Below are 13,054 nucleotides of genomic sequence, written 5' to 3'. Positions count from 1 at the left end.
GAAAAGTATAAATTGGAGAAATCAGAAATAACTTAGAGATATAAGACTCATGGATTGGGTAACTCAATGATTTACAGGCTCAAGTGATATATAGATTTAATAATAGATCCCATTTAACATTTTATCAGGCTTTGTATAGGCATGCTGATTTTAAAATTATTTGCAAAAACAGATTACAAACCATTGATGATACAATTTTTAAAAAAGAAATTGAAGGACTTCAGTTAAAGTGCTAAATCTGCAAACTTACTCTTAAAATGTAATCTCAGCAGTATAATATTTCTAGAAGGATAAATGGAACAAAAAATAAACAATAGAGCCCAGAAATAGAACCACGTACTAAGACAATTTGTTGAGGAAAGCGTAAATGTTTCAATGTTTCTGCAAAAATGTGGTATGTATATAAAATAGAAAAATAGGAACCTCAACCCTTATACCATATCAAAAATGAATTCAGATGGATCATAAATGTTAATATAGAAATTTAAAAAGATTCTAACAGAAAATGTCCATGGCAGGCAAAAGGACTCTTAACAAAAAAATGTTAACTACAAAAGACATATAGTGAGAAGCTGGATATCATTGTTAAAATCAAACAAATAAACAAAAAAGCAAACAAAAACTGATTTTTCAAAAGAAACCACACAATAAATGAAAAGGAAAACCACATATACTGGGAGAAAATATTTTCAGGAAATCTCACAAAAGACTTGTGTCCAGATTTTTTTGTAAATAATACAACAGTAACAAAAAGACGAATCTCAACAAAAATAGCACCTGGTCAGAATATTTACTTTATAAGAGTATATATGCAAATGACTGATAAATGATTGACAACCTTTCTCATCAGGAAAATATAGAAAAATTACCAAAATTACTACCATCAAAACTTAATGGTCAAAATTAAAGACAAGCATAACTAAATGTTGGCAAGTATGTGGAACAACTGAGACGCTCGTACACTGTTGTATGTAATGTGATATAATACAAATACCAAGGCCAGGTTCATGGGCGTGTGGCCTATGCAGGTGCACAAGACAGAACTCTGCTTCAGAAGGGTCTTATGTTTTGCTTAAAACTCTGTTGTCATCACCTTGAAATTCTTAATTTTTGAACAGGATATCCCAATATTAATTTTTTACTGATCCTTACAAATTATGTAGTTGGAAAACATTTTGGAAGTTTCTTATAAAGTTAAAAATATGCTTACTGTATGATGCAACTCTTTTCCTCTTAGTTATTAAAGAGAAATGAAAATATAAGTCTATGGAGTAGTTGTTCATAAATGTTGACAGGTGTTATACATAACAGCTCCAAACTCAAATTAGAAAATTATGATATACCTCTATAATGGAATATTAAGTGGCAATAAAAACAAGTTATTGATCAATGCTAGAACATAGATAAACCTCAAAAGCAACATATGAGCCAGTTACAGAGTGCATATACTGCATGAATCTATGTAAAATTCTGGAACAAGTAAATCTGATCTATAGAGGAAGAAAGCAGATCAGATACAGCCAATGCAAAGGATTGAGAGGTATGCAGATTAACAAAGGAAGGAGAGAGAACATTTGTTGTACATAAATAACCTGTATCTTTATTATTACATGGCTGTATGCATTTGTCAAAATGTATCAAACTGTATTCTCAATATGGTACATTTTATTGGTAGCAAAATACACCATGACACATGTGCTTTTTAAAACTAAATAGGAATCACGAACAATCCTTAAAGTTAAATTCAGAATGAAACAATGCACAACATGGTGGCTATAATTAAAATTGCTATGTGATATAAAGGAGAAATAAGAGAGTAGATCTTGAGAGATCACATCACAAGAAGAATTTTTTTCTTTCTGTTTGTATGTATATAAGATGATAGATAGTAACTAAACCTATTGTAATCATTTCACAATATATATAAATCATACCATCATGCTGTACATCTTAAACTTATACAGTGATATATATAAATTATTTCTCAATAAACTGGAAAAAAGATATATCAAATTTATAGTTTGATCTTATAGAAGAAAAAGGAATTCCCAATGAAATTTTGAACAATGTGATGATAAACAGTTGAGGAATACAAAGAGAACCAAAACCTAAGTGACCTTGAACTTTGTCTAGTAAATTTTTTTGTAGAGGTATTGATATTGTAACTGTAAATCAATTTTGTGCATCTTGTAAGTTTAAGTAATGATTAAATATATCGAGATTTGGGGGAATCACATATTTCACTGTGACAGGAGAGAGGTAAAAATACGGAATTGTGGAAAGAAACACATTATTGGATTGAAATATGTGATATAAAAGTGAAATCATTTAAAAAATATATACCAATAGTTGTCTCCTGAAAAAGAGACTAAAAATTAAGAGTACAAGTGCCCATTAATGACTCAAAGAAACCTGGCCTTCTTGCAGAGGTGGATGATTCCATGGCCACACCAAAGAAGTACAGTAGAGTCTGGAATATATTTTATTCCAGAAAAAAAGAAGTGTTTAAGCACTTATGTGAAATTGTCATAAGAACATAGGATCCAGTTGAAGGGTCTCTCATTAGTCTATAGGAATACTTTGAGTAATATGATGAATACACTACAGAAATACAAAAATGTCAATGAATCCAAAATGACAATAAAAATCACAGAAGTGTGTGTAGGTAGGGTGATAGTGAATGCTCCTATTTATAGAAAAATGCCACTAATACATGTAGAATAAACAAAATAATTTAAAAATCACCATTTGTTACCACTCTAGTGATAATTGATTAAGGCAAGATTCATCAATACATGTTATAATACTGTGTGAAAATATGTTGGTGATTGAGATATTCACAGAAATTCAAATTATTAAACTACAAATTAGTTGGTAATGTGCAAAAGGTTCTCTTATAGTGGATAAATCTGGTAATACTACCTTAACAAAGTGGTCAAACTTAGTATTACTATATTTGACATCAGTGCAACCCATAACAAGATGTAATAAGCATATAGATGAACAATGTAATAGTCCTTCCAAGAGTCTTTAAACTGAAGCTAATCATGAAAATACAGCTAGACAAAAAGAAATTGAGGAATATTCTCTACAAAACTATTATCCTGGACACATAAAAATATAAATGTCATGAAAGACAAAAGTGAACAATTAAATAAGAAAATAAGAGTTGATAAATCCTAGCCACTAAATTAACAGTGTATAATTCTTATTTGATTTCTAGCTTGAACAATAATAACAAAACATCAAACAGCTTATAAAAGACATTATTAGGGCAATTGAGCCATTTAAGTATTGATAATTACAATAATGTTAAATGTTAAATTTACTGAGTATGAATATTATTACAGTAATATAAAACAGTATCATTTTTCTTAGGAAATAAATGCCAAAACAACATTTAGGAGAGAAAAAATGTATCATGCACAAATAGTACAAGAACATGAAGGGAGAATGCAAATGCAGCAGAATGTAAATGGTGATCTCTGAGATTCACTTATAATTGCACTATTCTTATAGCTTTTCTGTAGGTTGAAAAATTTCAAAAACAGTAATTGGTTGTATAAAAGAAGTGTGATAAAAAACGAGTTAAATATAATATTTTAGATCATTGATCATTAAGCTACAAAACAGTAAATAAAAATAATTTTTGAAAACATCTGTTCTGTAAAACAAAATTATACTGTTATCAATAGAGATTGATATTATTCTATTATCAATAAATTTGATTTAAATACTAGAATATATCAACAGAAAACCTGCATTATGGTGTGATGAGATACACAAGTATATGCAATTTTTATTTTAAATAAGGTAGAGGTTATTCAATGAGTAACTTTTATTCATTATAATTTAAAAAAACCCTGCTACATTTAAGTAAAAAAATGTGTTTTCCAATGACTAGGATTAAAATAATTCAGTTAGTTTTAAGGAAATACATAAATTAAAAAAACATAAAATTGAACCTGTAAAAGTGGCTTTAGCTATAGCAATAATAAAAAAACATATTATTTATGATAGCTGATGTGAATGTATTAAAATTCTTTAATGAATGGGCCTCTCAGTCAATTGATTATCAAACTATATGAGGTTAGATAAAGAAATAAATATAACAGACATTTGAAAACCTGAAAAAAATGTGAAAAAACCATAGAGAATATTTTTTAAAGTGTGATTTTGGTTCATAATGGCATTTGGAACAAATATTGATTTCCTTTCCATTTTTCTAGAGGGGGAGGCTTGAGGTAGCACTCTGAAGTAAATAACATACCATTTCTTGAAAGCAGCTTAAATATTATATGGAGAATGTCAAAAATGTTTGAAAATATTTATGCCTTTTCATCATGCAATTGCCCTTTAAGAATTTTAGTCAAAAGAAATGAAAACATGTTCAAAAACTCACATAAGAAATATTTATTGCAGAAACATTTAAAATAGAGCATTTTTGATAAGGTAACAGTCCCAAATTAGGAAACTGATTTAATAATCATGAAAATGGAATGAAATGCTATGTAATTCAAGTTTGAACTATTATGAAGCCAATAACAATGATGTTTACAAATAATCTTAATATAATAGGAAATGTTATACCTTTTTTAATTGAAAATGATAAAAATCTTGTATGCTATATAATCTCAACTTGGTAAACAAAACCTCATGCATTATACATGTATAAACCTATTTGAAATCTCAATCATGTACATGCATAGGTGAATGTATATAGAGCCAGTAGCACTGTAATTCCTGGGGGAAATATGTTCCCAGCCCAGGGCAAATAACCTTTGAAGCTGAAATCAGTCAAAGGGAGGAATAAAGTGGGAGAAACCCGCTTATTGCTTACAAGCAGTGGTCTACTTCTGTTCACCCATGTCTCTTGTGACCTGGCTGCAAAAAGAGCCCAAAAATACCTCTCCAGTCCAGGTGCTCACTCGCTCACCACTCACCTTGTAAATCACCTATTGATGTGGAGATGGATTACTTCTCTCCACCCCTTGGAAACACCTACTGATACGGAAATGCACTCAGGCCAGGCAAGACATTCTGGAAATATTACAATTTTACCAAGAAGAACTTATCACATAATAACTTTGGAAAAATAGAAATAGCAAAAATACATCAATCATTTCATAGTCATCTGTGTTTGATAACATTATGTGTGGTATTTTCTTTTTAATTTTATTTTAAATACTTCATGCAATAGTGTTTACTATAAAAATCAGAAAACAAGTAACAAATAATTTTTAAATATGACAAAAGAGCATAAAAGAAACATTGAAGAGCATATTAAGAACTTCAATCCACTACAAATTTACATATATGGCATAAATTTCCACAAAACGTGAAAGAATAACATAAAAACTGATGTAATATGTAGCTTTATATTCTAATAAGAGTTGAGATTAGATATGGTATATCTGGACTCTACAGGACAAAATGCAAATTCTTGAGATCATAATAAAATCTCTAAATGCATCCATAAATTCAAAGAGCAGAATGCAGTTACAGAAAAATAGACACTCATTATTTGTTGCCCCCAGATGAGACTATTGTGGATTTGTGTGTATATATGGGCATGTGTACTGCAATACAGCCCAATAAGTAAATCTGTAACATTTTTAAAAAAATATAAGTGCATCTGATAAACAAATTCTTATTGTATCTCAAAGAGTTACTTGGTTGAAACACAAATTCACATGGCAAAGAGAATAGGAGAGAAGAAATATGAAAGAGTGCCTTAGCCAGAATGGAGTTGTTGCAAAGGAACTTTGTAGATTACTTGGTGATATTTTGCACACACATACAGACAAACACACACACACATACAAACATATATATATATATTACCCCCGCCCCCATAAATGTACTTCCTATTCTTTAAAACCTGGCCTTAAAGTAGAGAAATGGGCAGAATCATATTTTTTTATGTATGTTTGTTCAGCATGTAGTAGACAGAGTACTAGGTCTAGAATGTCATTATGTGTGTATACCCTCTAGATCAGATGCAAACTGTAGTTTGTTGGACAAATTTGGCCTATACCTGTTTCTGTATGGACTAAAGACTAAGAAAATTTTTGTTTTATTTTTTGTAGTAAGAGTACCTGAAAACCTACTCTTTTAGCAAATTTCTAGCATATAATAAAGTATGAGCTGTAATCATCATGCTGTACAGAATTGTTCACCGTACATAACTGTAGTGTTGTGCCTTTTAACCAAAATCTATTTCTCCTGCCTTACCACCCTGGTAACCAGTGTTCAACTCTCCATCTCTATATATTTGACTTTTCTTAGATTCCACATATAAGTGAGATCTTGCAGTATTTTTATTTTTGTATTTGATGTTTTATACAGCATAATATCCTCCATATTTATCCATGTTGTCATGGATCTCCCTTTTTTTAAAATTTGGTATCATTAATATGCAATCACATGAGGAACATTGTGGTTTCTAGATTCCTCCCATTATCAAGTCCCCACCACATACCTCATTACAGTCACTGTCCATCAGCATAGTAAGATGCTATAAAGTCACTACTGGTCTTCTCTGTGCTATACTGCCTTCCCCATGCCCCCACCCCCATGTTATGTGTGCTAATCATAATTCCCTTTATTCCCCCTTTTCCCTCCCTTGTCACCCATCATCCCCAGTCCCTTTCCCTTTGGTAACTGTTAGTCCATTCTTGGGTTCTGTGATTCTGCTGCTCTTTTGTTCCTTCAGTTTTTGCTTTGTTCTTATGATCCACAGATGAATGAAATCATTTGATACTTGTCTTTCTCCGCCTGGCTTATTTCACTGAGCATAATACCCTCTAGCTCCATCCGTGTTGTTGCAAATGGTAGGATTTCTTTTCTTCTTACGGCTGAATAATATTCCATTGTGCATATGTACCACATCTTCTTTATCAATTCATCTACTGATGGACACTTACATTGCTTCCATTTCTTGGCTATTTTAAATAGTGCTGTGATAAACATAGGGGTGTACATGTCTTTTTGAAACTGGGCTCCTGCATTCTTAGGGTAAATTCCTGGGAGTGGAATTCCTGGGTCAAATGGTATTTCTATTTTCAGTTTTTTGAGGAACCTCCATACTGCTTTCCACAATGGCTGAATTAGTTTATATTCCCACCAGCGGCGTAGGAGGGTTCCCCTTTCTCCGCATCCTCACCAGCATTTGTTGTTCCTAGTCTTTTCTGTGTTGACCATCCTAACTGGTGTGAGGTTATATCTCACTGTGGTTTTAGTTTGCATTTCCTGATAATTAGTGATGTGGAGCATCTTTTCATGTGCCTATTGGCCATCTGAATTTCTTCTTTGGAAAAGTGTCTGTTCATATCCTCTGCCCATTTTTTAATAGGGTTATTTATTTTATGGATGTTGAGGTGCGTGAGTTCTTTATATATTTTGTATGTTAACCCCTTGTCATATATGTCATTTACAAATATATTCTGCCATACTGTAGGATGCCTTTCTGTTCTGATGATGGTGCCCTTTGCTGTACAGAAGCTTTTTAGCATGATATCATCTCATTTGTTCATTTTTGCTTTTGTTTCCTTTGCCCAAGGAGATACATTCAGGAAAAAGTTGCTCATGTTTATATTCAAGAGATTTTTGCCTATGTTTTCTTCTAAGAGTTTTATGGTTTCATGATTTACATTCAGGTCTTTGATCCATTTTGAGTTTAGTGTATGGAGTTAAACAATAATCCAGTTTCATTCACTTGCAAGAAGCTATCCAGTTCTGCCAACACCAGTTGTTGAAGCGGCTCTTATTTCCCCATTGTATATCCATGGCTCCTTTATCATATATTAATTGACCATACATGTTTGGGTTTATATCTGGGCTCTCTAGTCAGTTCCATTGGTCTATGGGTCTGTTTTTGTGCAAGTACCAAATTGTCTTGATTATTGTGGCTTTGTAGTAGAACTTGAAGTTGGGGAGCATAATCCACCCAGCTTTATTCTTCCCTATCAGGATTACATTGGCTACTTGGGGTTTTTTGTGATACCATATGAATTTTAGAACTATTTCCTCTAGTTCATTGAAGAATGCTGTTGTTATTTTGATAGGGATTGCACTGAAACTGTGGATTGCTTTAGGCAGGATCACCATTTTGACAATATTAATTCTTCCTGTCCATGAACATGGCATGTGTTTCCATTTATTGGTATCTTCTTTAATTTCTCTCATGAGTGTCTTGTAGTTTTCAGAGTATAGGTCTTTCAGTACCTTGGTTAGGTTTATTCCTAGGTACCTTATTTATTTTGATGCAGTTGTGAATGGAATTGTTTTCCTGATTTCTCTTTCTGCTAGTTCATCATTAGTGTATAGCAATGCAACAGATTTCTGTGTATTAATTTTGTATCCTGCAACTTTGCTGAAATCATATATTAGATCTAGTAATTTTAGAGTGGATTCTTTAGGGATTTTTATGTACAATACCATATCATGTGCAAACAGGGACAGTTTAACTTCTTCCTTGCCTCTGGATGCCTTTTATTTCTTTGTGTTGTCTGATGGCTGTGGCTAGGACCTCCAGTACTATATTGAATAAAATTGGGTATAGTGACATCCTTTTCTTGTTTGTAATCTTAAAGGAAAAGCTTTCAGCTTCTCACTGTTAGGTATAATATTGGCTGTGGGTTTGTCATATATGGCCTTTATTATATTGATGTACTTGCCCTCTAGACCCATTTTGTTGACAGTTTTTATCATGAATGGATGTTGAATTTTGTCAAATGCTTTTTCAGCGTCTATGGAGATGATCATGTAGTTTTTCTCCTTTTTATTGATGTGTTGGATGATGTTGATGGATAATTGAATGTTGTAGCATCCTTGTATCCCTGAAATAAATTCTACTTGATCATGATGGATGATCTTTTTGATGTAATTTTGAATTCGGTTTGCTAATATTTTGTTGAGTATTTTTGCATCTATGTTCATCAGAGATTTTGATCTGTAATTTTCTTTTTTTGTGGTGTCTTTGCCTGCTTTTGGTATTACAGTGATTCTGGCCTCATTCAATGCATATGGGAGTATTCCCTCCTCTTCTACTTTTTGGAAAACTAAGGAGGATTGATATAAGGTCTTCATTAAATGTTTGACAAAATTCAGAGGTGAAACTATCTGGTACAGGGGTTTTGTTGTTAGGTAGTTTTTAAATTACCAATTCAATTTCCTTGCTGGTAATTGATCTATTCAGATTTTCTATTTCTTCCTGGGTCAGTCTTGTAAGGTTGTATTTTTCTAGAAAGTTGTCCATTTCTTCTAGGTTATCCAGTTTGTTAGCATGTATTTTTTCATAGTATTCTTTTATAATTCTTTGCATTTCTGTGGTGTCAGTAGTGATTTTTCCTTTCTCATTTCTGATGCTGTTTATGTGTTTACACTCTCTTTTTTTCTTGATAAATCTCACTAGGGTTTTATCTATTTTGTTTATTTTCTTGAAGAACAAGCTCCTGCTTTCATTGATTCTTTCTTTTGTTTCATTCTCCTTGATTTTATTTATTTCTGCTCTAACCTTTATTATGTCCTTCCTTCCTTCTACTGACTTTGGGCCTCATTTGTTCTTCTTTTTCTAGTTTCATTTATTGTGAGTTTAGACTGTTCATTTGGGATTGTTCTTCTTTACTGAAGTAGGCCTGTATTGCAATATATTTCCCTCTTAGCATGGCCTTGGCTGCATCCCAGAGATTTTGCAGTGTTGAATTATTTTATCATTTGTCTCTATATATTTCATGATCTTTGCTTTTATTTGTTTATTGATCCATTGAGTATTTAGGAGATGTTATTAAGCCTCCATGTGTTTGTGGGTTTTTTCATTTTCTTTGTGTTGTTTATTTCTACTTTCATACCTTTGTGATCTGAGATGCTCTTTGGCACCATTTCAATCTTTTTTAATTTACTGAGGCTCTTTTTGTGGCCTAGCATATGATCTATTCTTGAAAATGTTCCATGTGCACTTGAAAACAATGTGTATCCTGTTGCTTTTGAATGGATTGTTCTCTAGATGTTTGTTAGGTCCATCTGTTCTAATATGTTCTTTAGTGCCTTTGTCTCCTTACTTATTTTTCTGTCTGGTTGTTCTGTTCTTTGGAGTGAGTGGTGTGTTGCAGTCTCCTAAAAATGAATGCATTGCATTCTCTTTCCCCTTTTAATTGTGTTAGTATTTGTTTCACATGTGTAGGTGATCCTGTCTTGGGTGTATAGATATTTGTAATAGTAATATCCTCTTGTTGGACTGACCCCTTTATGATTACATAATGTCCTTCTTTGTCTCTTGTTACTTTCTTTGTTTTGAAGTCTATTTTGTGTGATACAAGTACTGCAACACCTGCTTTTTTCTCTCTATTAATTGCATGAAATAATTTTTCCATCCCTTTACTTTCAGTTTGTGTATGTCTTTGGGTTTGAAGTGAGTCTCTTGTAGGCAGCATATATATGGGTCTTGTTTTTTTGTCCATTCAGTGACTCTGTATCTTTTGATTGGTGCATTTAGACCATTTACATTTAGCGTGATTATCGATAGGTATGTACTTATTGCCATTGCAGGCTTTAGATTCATGGTTATCAAAGGTTCAAGGGTAATTCTCTTACTATCTAACTGTCTAATTTAACTCACTTAGTATGCTATTGCAAACATGACCTAAAAGCTCTTTTTTCTCTCTCCTTTTTCTTCCTCCTCCATTCTTTATATATTAGGTATATTCTGTATTCTTTATCCCTTGATTGCCTTTGGGTTAGTTGACTTGATTTTGCATGTGCTAAGTAATTAATTGTTTTACATTGCTATGGTTTTATTTCCCTTGGTGACAGCTATTTAGCCTTAGGAATATTTCCATCTATAGCAGCCCTTCCAAAGTGCACTATGGAGGTGGTTTGTGGGAGCTAAATTCTCTCAGCTTTTGCCTATCTGAAAATTGTTTAATCCCTCCTTCAAATGTAAATGATAATCTTGCCAGATAAAGTATTCTTGGTTCAAGGCCCTTCTGCTTCATTGCGTTAAATATGTCATGCCCCTCCCTTCTGGTCTGTAAACTTTTTGTTGAGAAGTCAGATGATAGCCTGATAGTTTTTTCTTTGTATATGATCTTTTTTCTCTCTCTGGATGCTTTTAATAGTCTGTCCTTATCTTTGATCTTTGCCATTTTAATTATTATATGTCTTGGTGTTGTCTAACTTGGGTCTCTTGTGTTGGAAGATCTGTGTACCTCCATGGCCTGAGAGACTATCTCCTTCTCCATATTGGGGAAGTTCTCAGCAATTACTTCCACAAAGACACTTTATACCCTTTTTTCTCCCTTCTTCTTTTGGTATGCCTGTAATGCAAATATTGTTCCATTTGGATTGGTCACACAGTTCTCTCAATATTCTTTTATTCTTAGAGATTCTTTTCTCTCTTTGTGTCTCACCTTCTTTGTATTCCTCTTCTCTAATATCTATTCCATTTCCCATCTCTTCTACTACATCTAATCTTCTTTTAAATCCCTCCATTGTCTGTTTCATTTCAGATATGGAATTTTTTAATGATTGAATCTCCATCCTAAATTTGTCTCTGCATTCTTGAATATTTTTCTGTACCTCCATGAACATCTTTATGATTTTTATTTTGAACTCTCTTTCAGGAAGATTGGTGGGTTCAGTTTCATGTGTCCCTTTTTCTTGTGTTTGTGAGATTTTTGTTTGAACTGGATTCCTTTAACATTTCATACTTGTATGTGTTGACCTCTAGTGCCAAGAAGCTCTAGTCTTTGGAGCTGCTCAGTCCCTGGTGTGATGTTGGGGGTCTCAGGGGAATGGCACTGGTGCCTCTGGGAAGGAAAGAGCTGTTTCCTGCTTCCTGGCTGCAGGGCCTGTCTCCACTGTCAGAACCAGTGGGCTGAGCACACCAGTGTAAGCCTCTGTGCTTTGCATCCACAGCTGCCTTATGCAAGGCCTCCCTCTGGCTGGCCTGATGGCAGGGTAGGGACTGCTGGTTTGCAAGCTGGTGCCAGCAGACCAGGAGGAAGGCACAGCAGGCTGTGTATCACAGCGGGGGATCTCGGAGCTGAGTAGCCAGCTAGGGGTACAGAATGCCTGAAGCTCCTGAACGTTCCTAACCTGCTGGGCAGAGTGTGCCCAGACAACCTTGTCCACCTATCCTTCTCCTGCACAGCAAGCTCCATGCAAACCCTGCCCCTTCAGCAGCCCTCTCTCTCAGACCGCCTGCCTTTCCTTTGTCCTAGAGCAACTGGCTGTGGATCCCTGTCCTCCACAAATGGCTGGAATCTCAGTCTCTCCAAGTATTCCAACTGTTTTAGCTTTCCAACCCCACTAATCTCCAGAGCACCATGCAATGTAGGTTTGTGGTCCCAAAGCAGATCTCCAGGGCTGGGGTGTTCAGCAGTCCTAGGTTTCCACTCACTTCCTGCTCCGTTCCTCTTCATCCCACTAGTGAGCTGTGGTAGGGGTAGGGCTTGAATCCCACCAGATCAAGGCTTTGGTACATTACCCTGTTTCATGAGGTCTGTTCTGTTCTCCAGGTATATGCAGTATTGTGCACCCTTCTTTTCTGTTGCTCTTTTAGGATTTGTTGTATTAACTGTATTTTTGTAATATATGTGGTTTGGGAGGAGTTCTCTGTCTCATCTTTCATGCTGCCATCTTGAATCACTCCTCCAGGATGTCCCTTTTATAAGACTGAATGATTATCATCTCTCAATTTGTTTATCTGGGTTGATTCCATATCTTGGCTATTGTGAATAATGTAGCAGTGAACATGGGATGATGGATCATATGGTAATTATTTTTTGAGTACCTTCCATACTGTTTTCCCATAATGGCTCTACAGATTTACGCTGCCACTAGCAGTGTACAAGGCTTCCCTTTTCTCCATGTCCTTGCCAATACTCAGTCTTTTTTTTAACAGCCATCCTTAAGGCTTACATAAAACAAAAAAGAATAATATGAATATATAATAGATTCATAGGCAGTCTGCAAAACCTAAATTCTTACTATACAGACCTTTGTAGAGAAAGTAGTTAGCTAACTTCTAATCTAGATGGTCATCAGGTAGCAG

This window comes from Manis javanica, chromosome 13 (assembly GCF_040802235.1).
Source record: "Manis javanica isolate MJ-LG chromosome 13, MJ_LKY, whole genome shotgun sequence".
Lineage (NCBI taxonomy): Eukaryota > Metazoa > Chordata > Mammalia > Pholidota > Manidae > Manis > Manis javanica.
This window is presented reverse-complemented; position numbering follows the sequence as displayed.